Raw genomic sequence first — 15798 nt, forward strand, 5'->3', positions numbered from 1 at the left:
TACTTTTCCTCAGGAGACCTGATGTTCCAAAAGTTGGGGACAGCCACTAAGAAGGCCTGTTGTCAAGTCACCCCCCACCCCCCTTCACTCCCAGGGGACAAGCCCTGCACACACAGGGCATTCAAAGAGCACAATGCTTTTAAATCAATAGTAATATGAAACAGTGAAGGACTGTTCATTAAGAAACTCAGCATAAATGGTTTCCCAGGATCACAGCAATGAAAGGGCCAGATGTATGTCATGACAACTATGGATTACCATCAAAAGGCCTGCTTCAAGGGCTGTCTTGTGTGTATAAGCTTCATTTTTACTGCTGGCTAGAAGCACACATGAAGAAGCTTCTGCACAAACCTTTGGAGTCCTATTTGGGGTGTTTCTTAAGGAGGCTCCTGGAGGCTTATGGCATATTTGCAATATATGCTTTATTTAAACATGTGTACAGAATACACATAGGCAGATGTTTGCAGTTTTAATCCTTCTAACAGATATGTTTCCCCTTTATTTTCTAACTGGGGTGGGATAGACTCTTTTCTTTCCTTCTCTCTCTCTCTCTCTCTTTCTTTCTTTCTTTCTTTCTTTCGTCTTCTTTCTTCTTTTGGTATAATTTTTATTGAAAGATTTTACATAATTAAAAGATAAATGACAAAAATATATAAAAAGAAAGTAGAACAAGAGAAAAAAAGAAAGTGCTAGAAACAATACAGGTAAAGAAAAAGATAAAGAAAGTTAAGGAAGCAGCTTCCAATCTTCTTTGCAGCAGTTACACATTTTTACCATTTCTCCCCCTTTAACATTACATTATATAGTTCCCTTCTTCCCATATTCAACCCTTTTTAAGCAGCAAACTCAGAAATCACCAATTCATTTTTGTCCATTTTTGGACAGGGATGGGCTATTCTTGTAGCCCATGAAGGCTTCTTAAGTTCCATCTGGTTCCCTGACTTCGGCATGATCTTATTCTCAATTTGACCTGAACTACATTTCCTCAGAAATCTCGTACTTTATCATGGGCTGAATCAACACATACCTTAGGGGAAGGTGCAGTGAAGAGCCTCATTCCGCTTTTTGCTTAACAATAGATTGACCAGGATAGACCTGTCCAGCTGGTTACACCAGCTTTCTTTTACTCGTACTGTAACCTATTCCTTGATCAAATAACAGAATCATCCTGTTGGAAAAGTCTTTTAAAAGATCATCTGGGCAAAGCCACTATTTCAATAACCTAAAGTAGGAAAGTGACTGGGAATTCTATTCCATCAGATTTGAAGACCACCGGTTTAGGGCTCAGTGGTCTGAGGGAAGAATGGAATACGTAGGTGTTGTTCTCATTCCCAAATAGTTGCACTCTCTAAGTGAAACTCTTCTGGGTTACACTGAAGATCTGTCCAGCATCCTGCTTCTCACAAGGATCAAACTGATCTCTCTGGGAAGTCCACAAGCAAAAAGCTGAAACAGATATCTCCTCTGGTGTTCCCCATAACTTCAGTTCAGTGGCATTTTGCCTCGCATCTTAGAATTAATATATAATTGTCATGACTACTAGCCCACAGGGACTATCAGCAGTCATTTACAAATGCTCTTGATAAATCCAGTGGGATAAATGCTATATAGTAATAGTAATAATATCCCCAGACGCTACCTTAATAACTCTTAGGACCTTGGTTTGGACTTGAATTATTAAATTTTCACCAGTCTTTGTGAATCTAATTGTAGATTACCCAAATAATAATAATAATAATAGTACCAATAATAATAGGCACCTTAGGTGCAATCCCAAAACATTAAGATTACCACTTGAAGGCCCTCGGCATTGACAAAACCACCATTAGTCAATTGCAAAAGGCAGCTTTACTTGGAATAGTTTACATCCTGCGACAATACCTTTAACACCATCAAACAACATCTGCCTATCCCAGGTCCTTGGGAAGGATTCAATAGGTGGATAAAAATGCCAGATCTAGTGTTAACATCTGGCTGACTGTGCAACCAACAACAACAATGTTGTTATTGATTGTTATTGCTATTGTTATTGATGTTGCTATACCGGGTGATGTTAGGATTGAGGAAAAGCAATCGGAAAAAATTACAAAATATTGGGACTTGCAGATCAAAATTGAACTCTTATGGAAAAAGAAATCTGCTGTTATACCAATCATGATTGGAGCCCTTAGAGCAATACTTAAAGAACTCCCTCGATATTTGGAAATTTTGAATTTATCAGACCGGAACACCCGAATTTTACAAAAAAAAATATCCTGCTTGGAACTGTCTGTATCCTCAGATGCTACCTTAATTAGGTCCTTGGTTAGGACTTGAATTATTAAGTTTCCGCCAGTCTTTGTGAATCCAATTGTATATTATCCATATAATAATATTATAGAAATCTACAGAGACTGAATTCTATAGGAACTTCTGCATACTCAGAATTACAAGGCAAATATTCTCTTTTAAACTACTACTGGTTATTATCTCTTCTTCAATCCATTAGTGCACATTTTGGGCATTTGAACGTTTATGCCAATGGAGGCACTTTGAAAACTGGCCAGGCTATTTGGAGCCAGGCAGTTTTATTATGCTTTTCACAGATTGTCTCATGGATCTCGGGATACTGGCATTCATCTCAGACATGTAAAATGTGATACAGTAACACAACAGGCGCATTGTCCTTCTCATAAACTGGCTGCAAATATAATAGGCTGAGAATGTAGCAGGTCTGGCTTTAATCCTATACCTATTTATCTGGGAATGAACTCTCTGATGTAGGAGCTTAGTTCTGAGTAGGCAAGCGTTGGGAGTGATATTATATCAGAGGAATGTGAAGATCTGAGGGAAATAAATTCATCTTAACTTTAAAAAGTTGTGGGGTGCCTCAGGGCTCGATGCTCTCCCTTCTCCTGCTTAACATCTAAATGAAACCACTGGGTGAGGTCATCTGTGATTCGGAGTTCGGTATCATCAGTATACTGATGATATGCAGTTTTATGTCTCAACCCTGGGCTGCGCAGGTAAAGCTGTTTATCTACTGACCCAGTGTCTGGAGGCTGTTTGGGTTGAGATGGGGCGAAACAGACTTCAGTTCAAGACTGAGTGGTTGTGGCTGTTTAATCTCCCAGGGCCAGGGATATTTCCATCATTGGTCCTGGATGGGGCTATACTTCCCCATTCAAGACTTGTGCGCAACTTGGGGGGTCCTTCTTTACTCATAACTATTGCTCGAAGAGCAGGTGGCAGCAATGGTCAGGAGGGTCTTTGCACAGGTTCATCTTGTGTGCCATCTACGTTCCCTCCTGGATGCCCCTGAAGACCTCCAGAAGCTACAACTGGTACAAATGCAGCAGCACAAGCAGTAATGGGCACTTCTTGATATGCCTATGTGTTACCTCTGCTACGTGGGCTGCATTGGTTGCCACTTGTCTTCCAGGTGCAATTTAAGATGCTGGCTGTTACCTATAAAGCTCTATAAGGCTTAGGGCCTGGATATTTGAGGGACCCCCTGACTGTTTCTGCCTACCTGGTACGTTTCAGCAGAGTGGGATCACTTCAGGTCCCTTCTATTAAACATGGTCATCTTGTGGGACTGAGGAAGTGTGCCTTCTCTATCATGGTCCCTGCCCTCTGGAACAGCATCTCCCCCAAGATTTGGATGGGTTTTGAAAAGCCCTAAAAGACCTGGCTTTGGTCTCCGGCCTAGGGGTTAACGTTCATGGGGCCCCTGGTGTGGTTTATTATTATTAGGATTGTTTTGGACTGGACTTATTATGTATTTTGTGTTTTTAAGTGTTTTCATTGTTTTTGTATTTTGTAAAATGCCCAGAGTCTACTGGAGTGGGTGGCTATAAGATAGATAGATAGATAGATAGATAGATAGATAGATAGATAGATAGATAGATAGATAGATAGATAGATAGATAGATAGATAGACAGACTGACTGACTGACTGACTGACTGACTGACTGACTGACTGACTGACTGACTGACTGACTGACTGACTGACTGACTGACTGACTGACTGACGCTAATGGAAACTTTCATGATTGAGTAGTCCATAAAACTCCCTGTCAGTCTTCTGGGAGGCCTGTTGTTTTGTTATTTTTGTCTTAGAGGTGATCACTAGAATAAAATTTAAAATGCATAGAAATTTCAGACTGTCTAGACCAGTGTTTCTCAACCTTGGCAACTTTAAGACGTCTGGGCTTCAACTCCCAGAATTCTCCAGCCAGCTGGGGAATTCTGGGAGTTGAAGCCCAGATGTCCTAAAGTTGCCAAGGTTGAGAAACACTGGTCTAGAAACTATCTTGCAAGAACAGTTGATTTAGAAGACAAGGATTGTGGCAGATTAGACAATGAAGAAATAATTACAGCGTAGCATCTATGATTTCATTTAAAAGACAATAGTGCACTTTCTTGCCAAAAGTGTAAATAACTGATTCCAAAGGACAGTGGTAGAATGCTGAAGTAGTTGTGGTATAGTCTGTCAGGGATGAGCAGACTTTAAGCTTGTGGATTTATTTTGGCACCCACAGACTGATACAAAAGAAATATAGTTAAAATTACACAAATCAGAGTCCAGGAATTTGTTTTGTGTGCCAGAATTCAATTTAAAAAGCCACTGTTTCTTATTTAAACTTGCCTTTACTTTAGCAGCATGATTTAGACTGGAAGGTGAGATTTTCTAATAATTGTTTAAGAGCTGGAAATCAGAAAACCTTACTGACAATGCCAATCATGGTGAGTTAATCAGTAAATCCAGGTCTACATCCTATTTATCTTCTGTTTTAACAAAGACTTTCCTGCTTGCTGAGCTGATTACCCTTTGTTCTTCTCTCTTCATATCAGGAAAACAAGTTGCTGGGTGGAATCTGGGACTGTTCTAATTATTATGAAAATGAATGACTGTGAAAACTAGACCCTTGCAGCCCAATATTTTAAGTTAGTCAGCATACTCTCTGTGCTCTTTCTTCTTCTATCTATAATGACCATCACTCTCTTTTAGCCAACAGCATACAATTCTTCCTTTCCAAAGGCCCCCGTGACATTTTCTCCTGCCACATTTTCTCTCTTTTTCTGTCTCTCCCCTCCAAGTCTTTGTCTGCTGTTTCCTTCACATTTCTCTGTAATCTTTCTAAACCTGCTCCAATCTGATCGTTTCATGGCAACGGGGATGTCTTCCTGAACACTGACAAACAGAAGATTGCCCTGCACCTAGCAGATTATAGTCACTAATATGAATTCTGATGTAATTTTCATGCAAAAAACTTCATATTTTTATTTTCCTGGCCTAATTAGCATCTTTAGACATTTGTAAACATCAGCATGGAAGGGAGACAAGAACATATAGTTGCCATATAACACAGTTATAGTTTCCATCTAAACATCATTTCTCAATATGGTAGTTTGGAGTAGAGGAGATACTTCTTTTGTAGTTTCATTTGTGAACACTTGAAGAAGGGTCTTGTCTACTGAGATAATATCTCTGTAGTTCCTTCAAATTTTCAAGTACAACCTGATTCAGATTTCATTCCCTCCAATACAATTCTTGCTTCTATCATGGAATTAATGGTCTGACTTCCAATGTGGAATCAATGAGTTAGAAGCATTTTGAAAATCTCCAAACTTCAGAACACTGGCACTCATCTTGTGCACCAGTTGCACCCATTCCTGGACTGAGAGGCCCTGCTCGCAGTCTCTCATGCCTTAAGTCACTTCCCAAGTGGATTACTGGAACACACTTTATATGGGGCAGCTCTTGAAACCACCTGCAAGTTAAAACTGGTTCAGAATGTGATGGCATGTGCAGTTCTGGGTGCCGCTCAGTTTGCCCATGTTACACTGCTGTTATGTGAGCTGCACTGGCTCCCAGTTTCCTTCTGGGTGCAGTTAAAGGTGCTGGTTATGACCTTTAAAGTCCTACATGGGATGGGACCAGGTTATCTGACCCTAAGTGTATCTGCCCATCCCACCAGCGTGGATAGGGTAGGCACACTCCAGGTTCCTTTCCTTAAACATTGTCACCTTGTGGGTCCTTAGAAGTGTGCCTTTTCCATTGCAGTCCCTGCCCTATGGAATACCTCCCCCTAGAGATCTGACAGGCTCGCGCCCTGTCAACCTTCTGGAGAGCACTCAAGACCTGGCTCTTCCCCTGGCCTGGGATAGGGTTAGCTCAGAGTAGGATGAGAACACCGGGAGTTGCATCAGGAATGTGTGGCTGCAGCACCAGGTTTTTCTGTTTTTCTTGTTTTTGGTTTTATTGCTTTTTGCTTTTAGCTGTACATGTTGTTTTTATGGTTGGGTGGTAAGCTGTCCAAAGTTTGGTTTGAAGATGGGCGGCAATACAAATGTTTAAAATAAATAAATAAACAAATAAATAAATGTGGGACCTCAGAGACATGCCTTCTCTGTAGCCACCCCGGCCCTTAGAAACAGCCTTCCACCTGAGACCTTTTTCAGCCTTCTGGAAGGTGGTGAAGGTGGCTTTTCCCCCAGGCCAGTGGGATGGGGAGGAGCCAGCAGATGTAAAACTGACAGGTTTTGTGGGGAGTGTGCTGCTCCATGTATGGATGACATGGTTGTTTTTATTGTCGTTTTTATTGATTATGTTGTGAGCTGCCTAAGATTACTGTATATAAGATAGGTGGCTATGTAAGTTTTATGAATGAATGAATGAATGAATGAATGAATGAATGAATGAATGAATGAATAGAAAAATGTTGTCTTGGTAAGTGGTAGATTCCCGTCACTGGGTATTTTAAACAAAGGCTAGACAACCAGCTGTCAGGCAGGCTGTAATATCAGGTTTCCTACATTGGCAGAGAGTTGACCAAATGACTTTTAAGATGCCTTCTAACTTTGTGGTCCTGTGTGCAGTTCAATAGAAGTACAATAATCATGCAAAGAAAGGTCTTCTGCTTACTGGGCTTCCACAGAGACATGAAGGAAAGCAAGACAACCACTTTGATCCATGCTTTTGAACTGGCCCATGAAATGCCCCATCTGAATGATATGCAATGGTGTTCCTTGACAGATAATGACATTGTTCTTTCTTCTATATACTGTCCTTTCCAAGGACAAGGAAAACCTGCCTAACAAGTCATTCTTTCAAAGTTTCTCAAGAAGGTGAAAAGTTAAAATTGATATAATTTATTTACTGAGTCCACACTCCATTTTTCCTCTGAAGAACGATACTTAAAGAACTGGTAAAAGTGGTCAAAACAGAAAAGAAGGTTCAACTATCAGCTATAATTACAAAGATAATGAAGATGATAGATAGATAGATAGATAGATAGATAGATAGATAGATAGATAGATAGATAGACAGACAGACAGACAGACAGACAGACAGACAGACAGATGACAGGCAGGCAGACAGACAGACAGACAGACAGCAGACAGACAGATTATACTCCTTGTAAAAGTTTAGTGATCCCAATAAATGGACTCTACTGTTTTTGCCTTAAGAAAATGCCATATGGCATCTTTTTCTTTTTCATGTAAAATTTAGTTCATATGCCTTATCACACTACATAACCTCATAGCTGAAGAGTGTTATTTGGAAGCAATTTAGGTAGGCCTGCTTTACTCCCTGTAAAGAGCTGAAATGCAAACATTAATGATATGGTCACTATCAACTAAAGACAAGTTTTCTCAAAAGAAAACTTCTCTCAGAACTTCTGGAACAACAGCGGCCCTCCAGCCTTGCTCCAACTGGCAATCTCCACAACTTCTCTGCATCCCAGAAGACCTTTCTTTACTATTCCTGCACTTCTCTGCCATGTCCTCTATCCTGTATCTTTGGTGCTTTATTTCTTACATTTTCATCTCTATACTTGGTCTTGTTATATCCTATACTCTAGCCTATTCCATCCCTTCCCTTTTGTCCTCAGTCAGCCTTAGCCAAAGTTACTTTGACAACCCGTGAAGCTTGGAGCTCTGGCTGGATGGTTGTCCTCAGGAATTGTGCTGCTCTGCTGGTTAGCTCCTCCTTTCTTGCCTGTGATTGTCCTGGGCTAGTGCCCCGGTTTGTCCTACTGCTGGGGAAAGGGTGTGATGCTCTGGGAATCTGCAGCCCTCTCTGCTCACTCCCACAAATGGCCCTGTTGTTCCTCCTGGCTCATGGCTTCTGTCCCCCTCAAGTGGAGCTTGCCAGTCCTCTGAGCTTTCTCCAAACAAGATGCCAGCATCCTGAGTTTCCCTCCAACATGTGATCACACTCTGGGCTTTGATGGAATGGATGATAGTGCTCTGTGCACCCTCCTGGACTGAAGATGCCAACCCTCTGTGCTTGGACGCAGCTCTCTTTCCCAGTTTAAAATCAACGTTCTATACACCACAGACTTAGCTCTCTTTCAGAAGAACACTAAACCCATTTAATAGTAATTTTATTAAAAATTACACTTACAGCGATAAAAAAACTAATACAAATTAAAGAAAAAAGAATTTAAAAAATAGAAGGTGCAGGAAAAAAAAAGAAAATAGACAAAAATAGAAAGTCCATAAGAGAACCTTTTGCATAAAAATGAAAAAAAAATGAACGTGATTTATGGTTTTGATGATTAGATAGGATAGATTATAGAAAGAAGAAGAATATGATATCACTTTAGAGAGAGAGATTAAAATATATTTGTACTTATAATTGCTGTGAAGACTATCAGAAGCCACTTCTTTATAACTTTTTCTTTCTTTTCTATTTTTCTTCAACTTCTTTCTTTTCTTGCACTTTTAGCATTTTCTTTTAATTATTTCTTTTATTTCTTTTACTTACTTTATCTTCTTGTTTAAAGTTTTAATAAAAATTATATAAAAAAGAAAAATACAAAAGAAAGAAAAAAAATAAGAATATAGTAAGGAAAAAGAAAAGAAATATATAAAGAAATGACTTCCCCCTTCATCACAACAAGTACCAACAATTTTAGTAACTTATCACATTCTCTTAAAATACAACAAATTATCTTCCCATATCCCATCTCTTATCTTTAAACAAATCCCTAAAACCTTGTTGTTTCACTCCTGGTCAGCAAAAGCCCATTACCAGAGATTACCAGGTTGCCAGAGATAGCAACATATCTATTTTAATCTTGATCAAATAAACCAACTTTATACTCCTTCCTTTTACTTTTAATGATCTTTAGTCCCTTCAAATAATGTCCTAGAACTTGATTTCTTTTCATTTTTTTCTTTGTTCCTTCTCACAAAATTCTTCAAAGCTTTAACAAGCGTCTTTTGTAAATCCAACATAAGAAAATTATCTAGGTCACTCTCTTGGTTTGTTATTTGTATACAGGTAGTCCTTGCTTAATGACCACAATTGGGACTGGAATTTAGGTCGCTAAGCAATGCAGTTGTTAAGCGAATCATCATGTGACCGGACCCGATTTTACAACCATGTTTGCAGTGGTTGTTAAGTGAATCATGTGGTAGTTAAGCAAATTATACAGTTGTTAAATGAATCTTGCAGTTCCCCACTGATTTTGCTTGCTGGAAACCAGCTGGGAAAGTTGCAAATGGCAATCACGTGACCCTGGGACACAGCAATTGTTGTAAGTGCTTTTTTAGCTCTGTCATTACTTTGAACAGTCACTAAATGAGAACTACCTGTATCCCTTTTAATTATTAAGACATTAGCCAATTTCTTGTATGTACAGCGTAGCATCTTTTTCCATATCATTCTTGTAGCCTGTCATTTTTAAATCTACTTTCAGATCACTCTTTAGTGAGTGAGTCTTTAGAAAGTTCTGATCAGGTGGCCAGATGCCTCTGCAGAAGCCAGGAGTCCATTGTCTCCTGCACAGAAACTGAAGGGTGGGGGTAAGGTATGTCTACTGCAGTCTAATGTGGCCAAAAGCAGTTGGGCAGATCCTGTCCCAGCTGTGTCAGCAACTATAAAGTCAATGAAGGGTGCTAAATTTTATCAACAGTCAGAAAAATATTCAGGAGAAATGGGAAAGCACAACATTAAAACTGGGAACAGCTAAAGATAACTTTAAGCTGCCTCAGCTGTGCTCTGGGGATTAGCCAAAAGCAATGTTGTGAGGACATGTCATAAAAAAACAGTTACTGGGGCATGTTTATACCATGGTTTGAGGGCCATGAGGATGATTCCTTAATTTATAGACTGAGCAGGCATATAGGTCAGCTGGTCACATGCTTCTCTATTATATCAAGGCATGACTATTATTTCTAAATGTAAATCTTCAGATATGTAAAAAGTGTTTCTTTATTTCTGTTTTGCCCTGCCTTTTTATTTATTTATTTATTTATTTATAAATCAAATTTATATCACCGCCCAACTCCCCCACAAAATGTATTATCAAAATACATTTTGATAATGTATTTCCTCTCTTTTTGCCATGAGTGAGCGGGTAATGAATAAGAAGCCACTCTGAGGAACTGGCAGGTGATATAAGATTCATTTCTGGAATCTGTCCCCACAGTTCAGTTGATCTCAGAGGCAACGGAGCATCCCACTAAGTTGAAACTGATACCATGTTGTGTTCAGGTTGAACTGGAAGAACCCGTATGTTGGAGTCTACCATTGTTTCTTTCAGGCTGCTGATTTTGAAGGGGAGGACTGTGTTGCTTTGAAGCCAGCTGTAGCAAGGAGGGAATCCTGTTCATCCATCCATCCATCCATCCATCCATCCATCCATCCATCCATCCATCCATCCATCTATCTATCTATCTATCTATCTATCTATCTATCTATCTATCTATCTATCTATCTATCACCTTCTTCAGCTTCATGTCTTCCAAAGTAGTGGGACCACAGCTCCCAGAATTTTCAACTAGCACTACTCTTCTTGAGAGCCCTAATTGAGTAAGTTTGGCATAACAAGTGTTATTTAATCCTGATCAACATACTTGCAAGGACTCCACCTTCTTCCTCTCCCACTCTTTCTTCACCACCACCAGTGTTACTGCCTGTGATGTTATCTCTAGAAAAGCAATCTCATTTGGCTTGCTAGATTATCAGATGGAAAAAATTGCGTGGTCTCTGGGGTAGATCATTCCTCACTTCTACTTCACTGGCTAGACTGCACAAGAAAAGAAGCTGCTTTAAGATGCTTGCCATCCGAGTCAAGATTTGGCCAATGTCTCTGCAAGATAACCACCCTTGGGGTTTCTTGGATGCATATCCTGTAATTAATCTGGCACCTGCAAATCCCTGGGGGGTTACCTTGCACCGGATATTCAGCTAGAGGTGCCAACAATGAAAGGAAGGCAGGAATGTAAGGATAACTTAAGAGACAAGTCCCAACACCTAAAGCGCACAGCCTGGGAAAAGCGAAGCCTTGCCTTGTGCAAAAGTATGAGTAGTAAATTGAGCATGTGTATGATGTCTCTCTGTGTGCGTAGAGTAATCCTGAACAGGATTAGGCCAGTAATCCTCAATCTTTTCAGACTCTGCACCCACCTTTAACCACATCCTGCAATATAGAACCCACTTTTGACTTTTTAAATCTCTTTTCCATAGTGCTCTTTTTAAAATAGAAAATGAAATGGCCACAGAAATGCTGCTGATGCAACAAATTTAGGTCAGCACATCTTTTGGTTGTGATCCATAATGATCCTTTGGCACCGCCAACCTCAACCCTATCTTTTCTCTAGTGAGTACAAGCCGCGAGGATCTCATGAAAACATCATGATGTACATGATGTTACTTCCCCTCACCTCCTGCAGACTCTCATGTTTTCAAGTGCGTTGGGATGACCCACAGAATGTCATACTAACTGAGGATTTGGGAAGTTGTAACTTCAACTACCTCGAGAGAAGACCAGTTTAAAGAAGGTTGCATTAATTGGAGAAGCATAACAATGGTCACCAACCTGTTACCCTTAAATTCTGTGGATTATTAATCCCATTTTTCTTAGGCTTCAGGAGGGCATCAAGTTGGGGGAAGTTGCCATGTTGTTAACATAATTGTTGCTATTTTGCTACTGTTTTGCTACTTGTTGCTTAAATTATATTACCCAATTTAGGGATTCCTACTAAGGAATTCACTCTGCAAATTCAAATATAGAATGAGCCAATCCCCTCTTTCGGCACTAATACACAGATCAGACCTTTATTATATGATTATAACATTCTCAGTCCACAGGACAGATCAAAATATCTCTTTAAACTGCATTTTTCCAAAAGATAAGTAGTTCAAATGTATATTTGAGAAAAAATGTATATTTTAAGAAAAAATGTTTTTTAGATGGCTGGATAATTTCAGTTGATATATAATTCTTTACTTAAAAGAAAATGATATTAAATGCAGAAATGGAACAGAAGAATTTATGGACTGAACACAGAAAACTGACAGAGAGCAGACAGACTGATTTACCCATTTCTAGCTAAGAATGCTACTATAAAAGGCACTGGAACATTGACACACAAGTATAATCTCTCCAAAAACTGTTCTGGATTTATCGTTCTTTCTCTCCATGCATGCAGTATAATATAATGTCACATTCTGAGATGATAGAGATCATATGTCTTTTATCTAATAGCTAACCTGGTTTTCTATTTCTGCATATTTACCTCTTCATCACCAAACCTCTGACTTAAATATTTATTTATTCAATTAATTAATTAAATTGAATAAATAATACCCAACTCATAGACAGTCACTTGGGATGGCTTACATATAGTTGAAAACATTAAAAAGAGAAAAAACACAAGAACAAAAACACACAGAAGCACACAAAACCCCATAATACAGGATAACCCAGGTCAAACTACAGTATATTCCAATTCAAGTTATTTGAGGATGAGCTCATCCAATCCTCCGGCCCTAGGCCCAAGGGGAAAAAAAGAATTTCTCAAGACCACACTGAAGGCCAATGAGACTGGAGTCATTTGAATCTTAAACATGGGATGGATAAGTTTGTGCAGTGAGTAACACCCAGATGTGTTGTTACAATGGTATGGAAACATGCAATGTGCCTTTATCAGCCAGGGAATCAATCATTACCAAAGGGAAGGGGAGAAGTAATGAAGGTGTGACAGTAACTACATTGCTTAAAGTAAATGAATTCTTTCCCTTGCAGGCAGTGGGAAAATAGGGAGTTGAACTTTGGAGTGCAGCAAAGTTTGGGGATCTCCATTTGGTATCTTTGGTTTAATATGGATGGCAGTGGTCACACACCTTATAACACACAGCTGCTTCCAGGGCTGTTTCTAGTACTAGATAGAATGAAGCAGGGGTGGATAGAGGTCCTGCATGCAAGATCTTATTGTGTGTAAGCCATGGGGCTTTGGTTTGTGCAATACCACAGGTTGATTTGCTGGTTGATTTTATCACACCAGGCAATTACAAATGCTGGTGCCATTCCTAGTTTTCATTTTTGGCTGTGTCTATGTGGAGATCTCTTAGTGCTACTGATTAAAAGATATCTTACCCATGCTGCTTTTTTCCATTAGCTGATTGGTACTTCTGGTATGAAGAAAGATGGCGGATGTAGCAGCAAAACATATAAGAGTCAGGAAGAAGACACGGTGATTCCTGGAAAATTCCATGGAGGAGGCAGGCCAGTTACACAATCAAACCCATGCCTGGAAGCATTCTTGGGGAAACAGTTGTCTCTATCTCACTATTTATGCCCAGCTAGTGAAAGAGCTTTCCCTAGGATATGTTTTCTCAATATAACATTTTTAAAAAGCAATCACTTAATGTGCTTCCTAATTTTTTTTCAACATTCCATACCTTCAAGGGAGAATTTATCCCACAATCCACTGCAGAAGAGCTTATTTTGGTTCTGGCCCTCCACTATGTCCCCAGCTTATTCTCTTTTCATACCAGATCCTTCTTTCGGGGTGAGCCAGAGGTATTCCATATCTGAACAATACCAGATAAAAAATCCCCAAAGGGATATGCTGAGACTAGTAATTTTATTAGATGCCAAATTATGAAAGCAAAAGAACTCTTCTGTCCCAAATGTCAAGTTCAGACAAGCTTTCTGCAGAGGGGGCCTGCTGCCAACTAAATGTCAAGCCTGTCTCCTGCTATATGGAATCCAGTAATAAGTTTGCATATTGCTGGTGTCAGATATGGATGAGTTCTGCCACAGCCAAATTTAGCAATCAAGCAGCTGGCACATATGGGAATAGACTATGGGATTTTCTCATTTCTCAGGGGCTCCTCTCATCACTCGTCTTTTGCTGAGGCATTTTGGCAATTGCAAACCTGCAAAATAAAACCCTTCCTTCCTTCCTTCCTTCCTTCCTTCCTTCCTTCCTTCCTTCCTTCCTTCCTTCCTTCCTTCCTTCCTTCCTCCCTCCCTCCCTCCCTCCCTCCCTTCCTTCCTTCCTTCCTCCCTCCCTCCCTACCTCCCTCCCTCCCTCCCTCCCTTCCTTCCTTCCTTCCTTCCTTCCTTCCTTCCTTCCTTCCTTCCTTCCTTCCCTCCTTCCTTCCCACCTGCAATGGCACCAAGCTGAGAGCTATGGGATCCAAGCCTGCGGGCAGGGCTCCATAGCTCAACCACTTCAGAAATCAGTTTAACCCAGTATGCTATTCCCTGACAAAAGGAGAATATTTTGTTCTAGCAAACCAGAACCTGAAAGATGCCTTTTGCTTGAGTGTGAGCTATACAATGTTTTATGAGGAACATTGGTTTTTATGGAAGTTTTCAAATGGAGCAGGTTGTTGGGTTTGAACAATTCTTCTCTTTTTTTTCTTTTATTCTTTTGCAAAGTGAACCATCCCTGGCGTAAAGCACTTCTACAATATTGTCAGGTCTACAAGAGCATGACCTATAAGGGCAAATCCGAAGACTGAGAAGAAAGAAGCAAACTCCCCATGATCGCCAGAGCAAACACATGAGACTCAGAGTTTCTTAGGAACAGTGGTGGAGATGAGGGATATTAGACTTCATCATGTGACCTACTCAGATTAATGGGGTTCAATCATTCCTGTTGCTGTGGATTGTTGTTTTGTTCCTGCTTTTGCTGCTACTGCTGCTCCTCCTCCTCCTTCTCCTTCTCCTTTGCTCCTATCCACCACCATTCCTACTTGGAAAACTGTTATCACAGCTTAGTGTTTGGGGGTGGGGAGGGAAGAGAAGATAAGCTAAAGTGGGTAGGACTATAATGTAAAACATGTAATGCCATTCACATGTATGGACAAAGCCAGAGTTTTCTGGGGTTCTAGCAGTTATGGGAACAGAATGGTTTTTTTTTTTTTTAACTTTTACATTATTTGTTAATGTTTTTCCTGCCTTAGGACATAGGAAACTACACCATCACTTTGAAAAAGGGCTGGGGAGAGGTCACAAGAATAGGTTTGTAGGCTCCAAGTGGCCCTGGGAATACTGATCATCCACTTGTCAAACTGTCTTTCAAGATGGGTTTCTTTGCCATCTTTGGTTTGTATGCAGCCTGATTAAATAGTGAACAATTCTTATTCAGATCCTCAAATTTCAAACTTCCATGAAGGTATCTGAGAATTTCAACAACTTTATTTTAAATTGAATATTTTATCTTGAACTTCTGAAGGAATTATCTAGTTTTAATAATAGATAGCTTGCCTGCCTCTTGTTCTTTAGAGAGGATAGCTCTCTGTATGAAACTGGCCTTTTATTTGTCCAATCCAAATCAACACTTCTCAGCGTGGTGCTAGGAATTGTGGAAAACTAACAATCTGGAAGGTACTGACTTGGGGACCATTGGTTTAGATATATTAAAATGGTCAAGCAAGACCCTTTTTCATATTCAAGTAACCTTTGAAATTAGTGTTGGGCAGAGAAATTCTCTTATTTTCTACCAGTTCTCATTCAATTTACTGAAAGAGAATATGTCTTAGAAACTATCTTAAAGCGTTGT

This window comes from Python bivittatus, unplaced genomic scaffold, assembly GCF_059951505.1.
Source record: "Python bivittatus isolate LINGU-HERP-01145 unplaced genomic scaffold, Pbiv_v1 ctg000410_np1212, whole genome shotgun sequence".
NCBI classification, from domain to species: Eukaryota; Metazoa; Chordata; class Lepidosauria; order Squamata; family Pythonidae; genus Python; species Python bivittatus.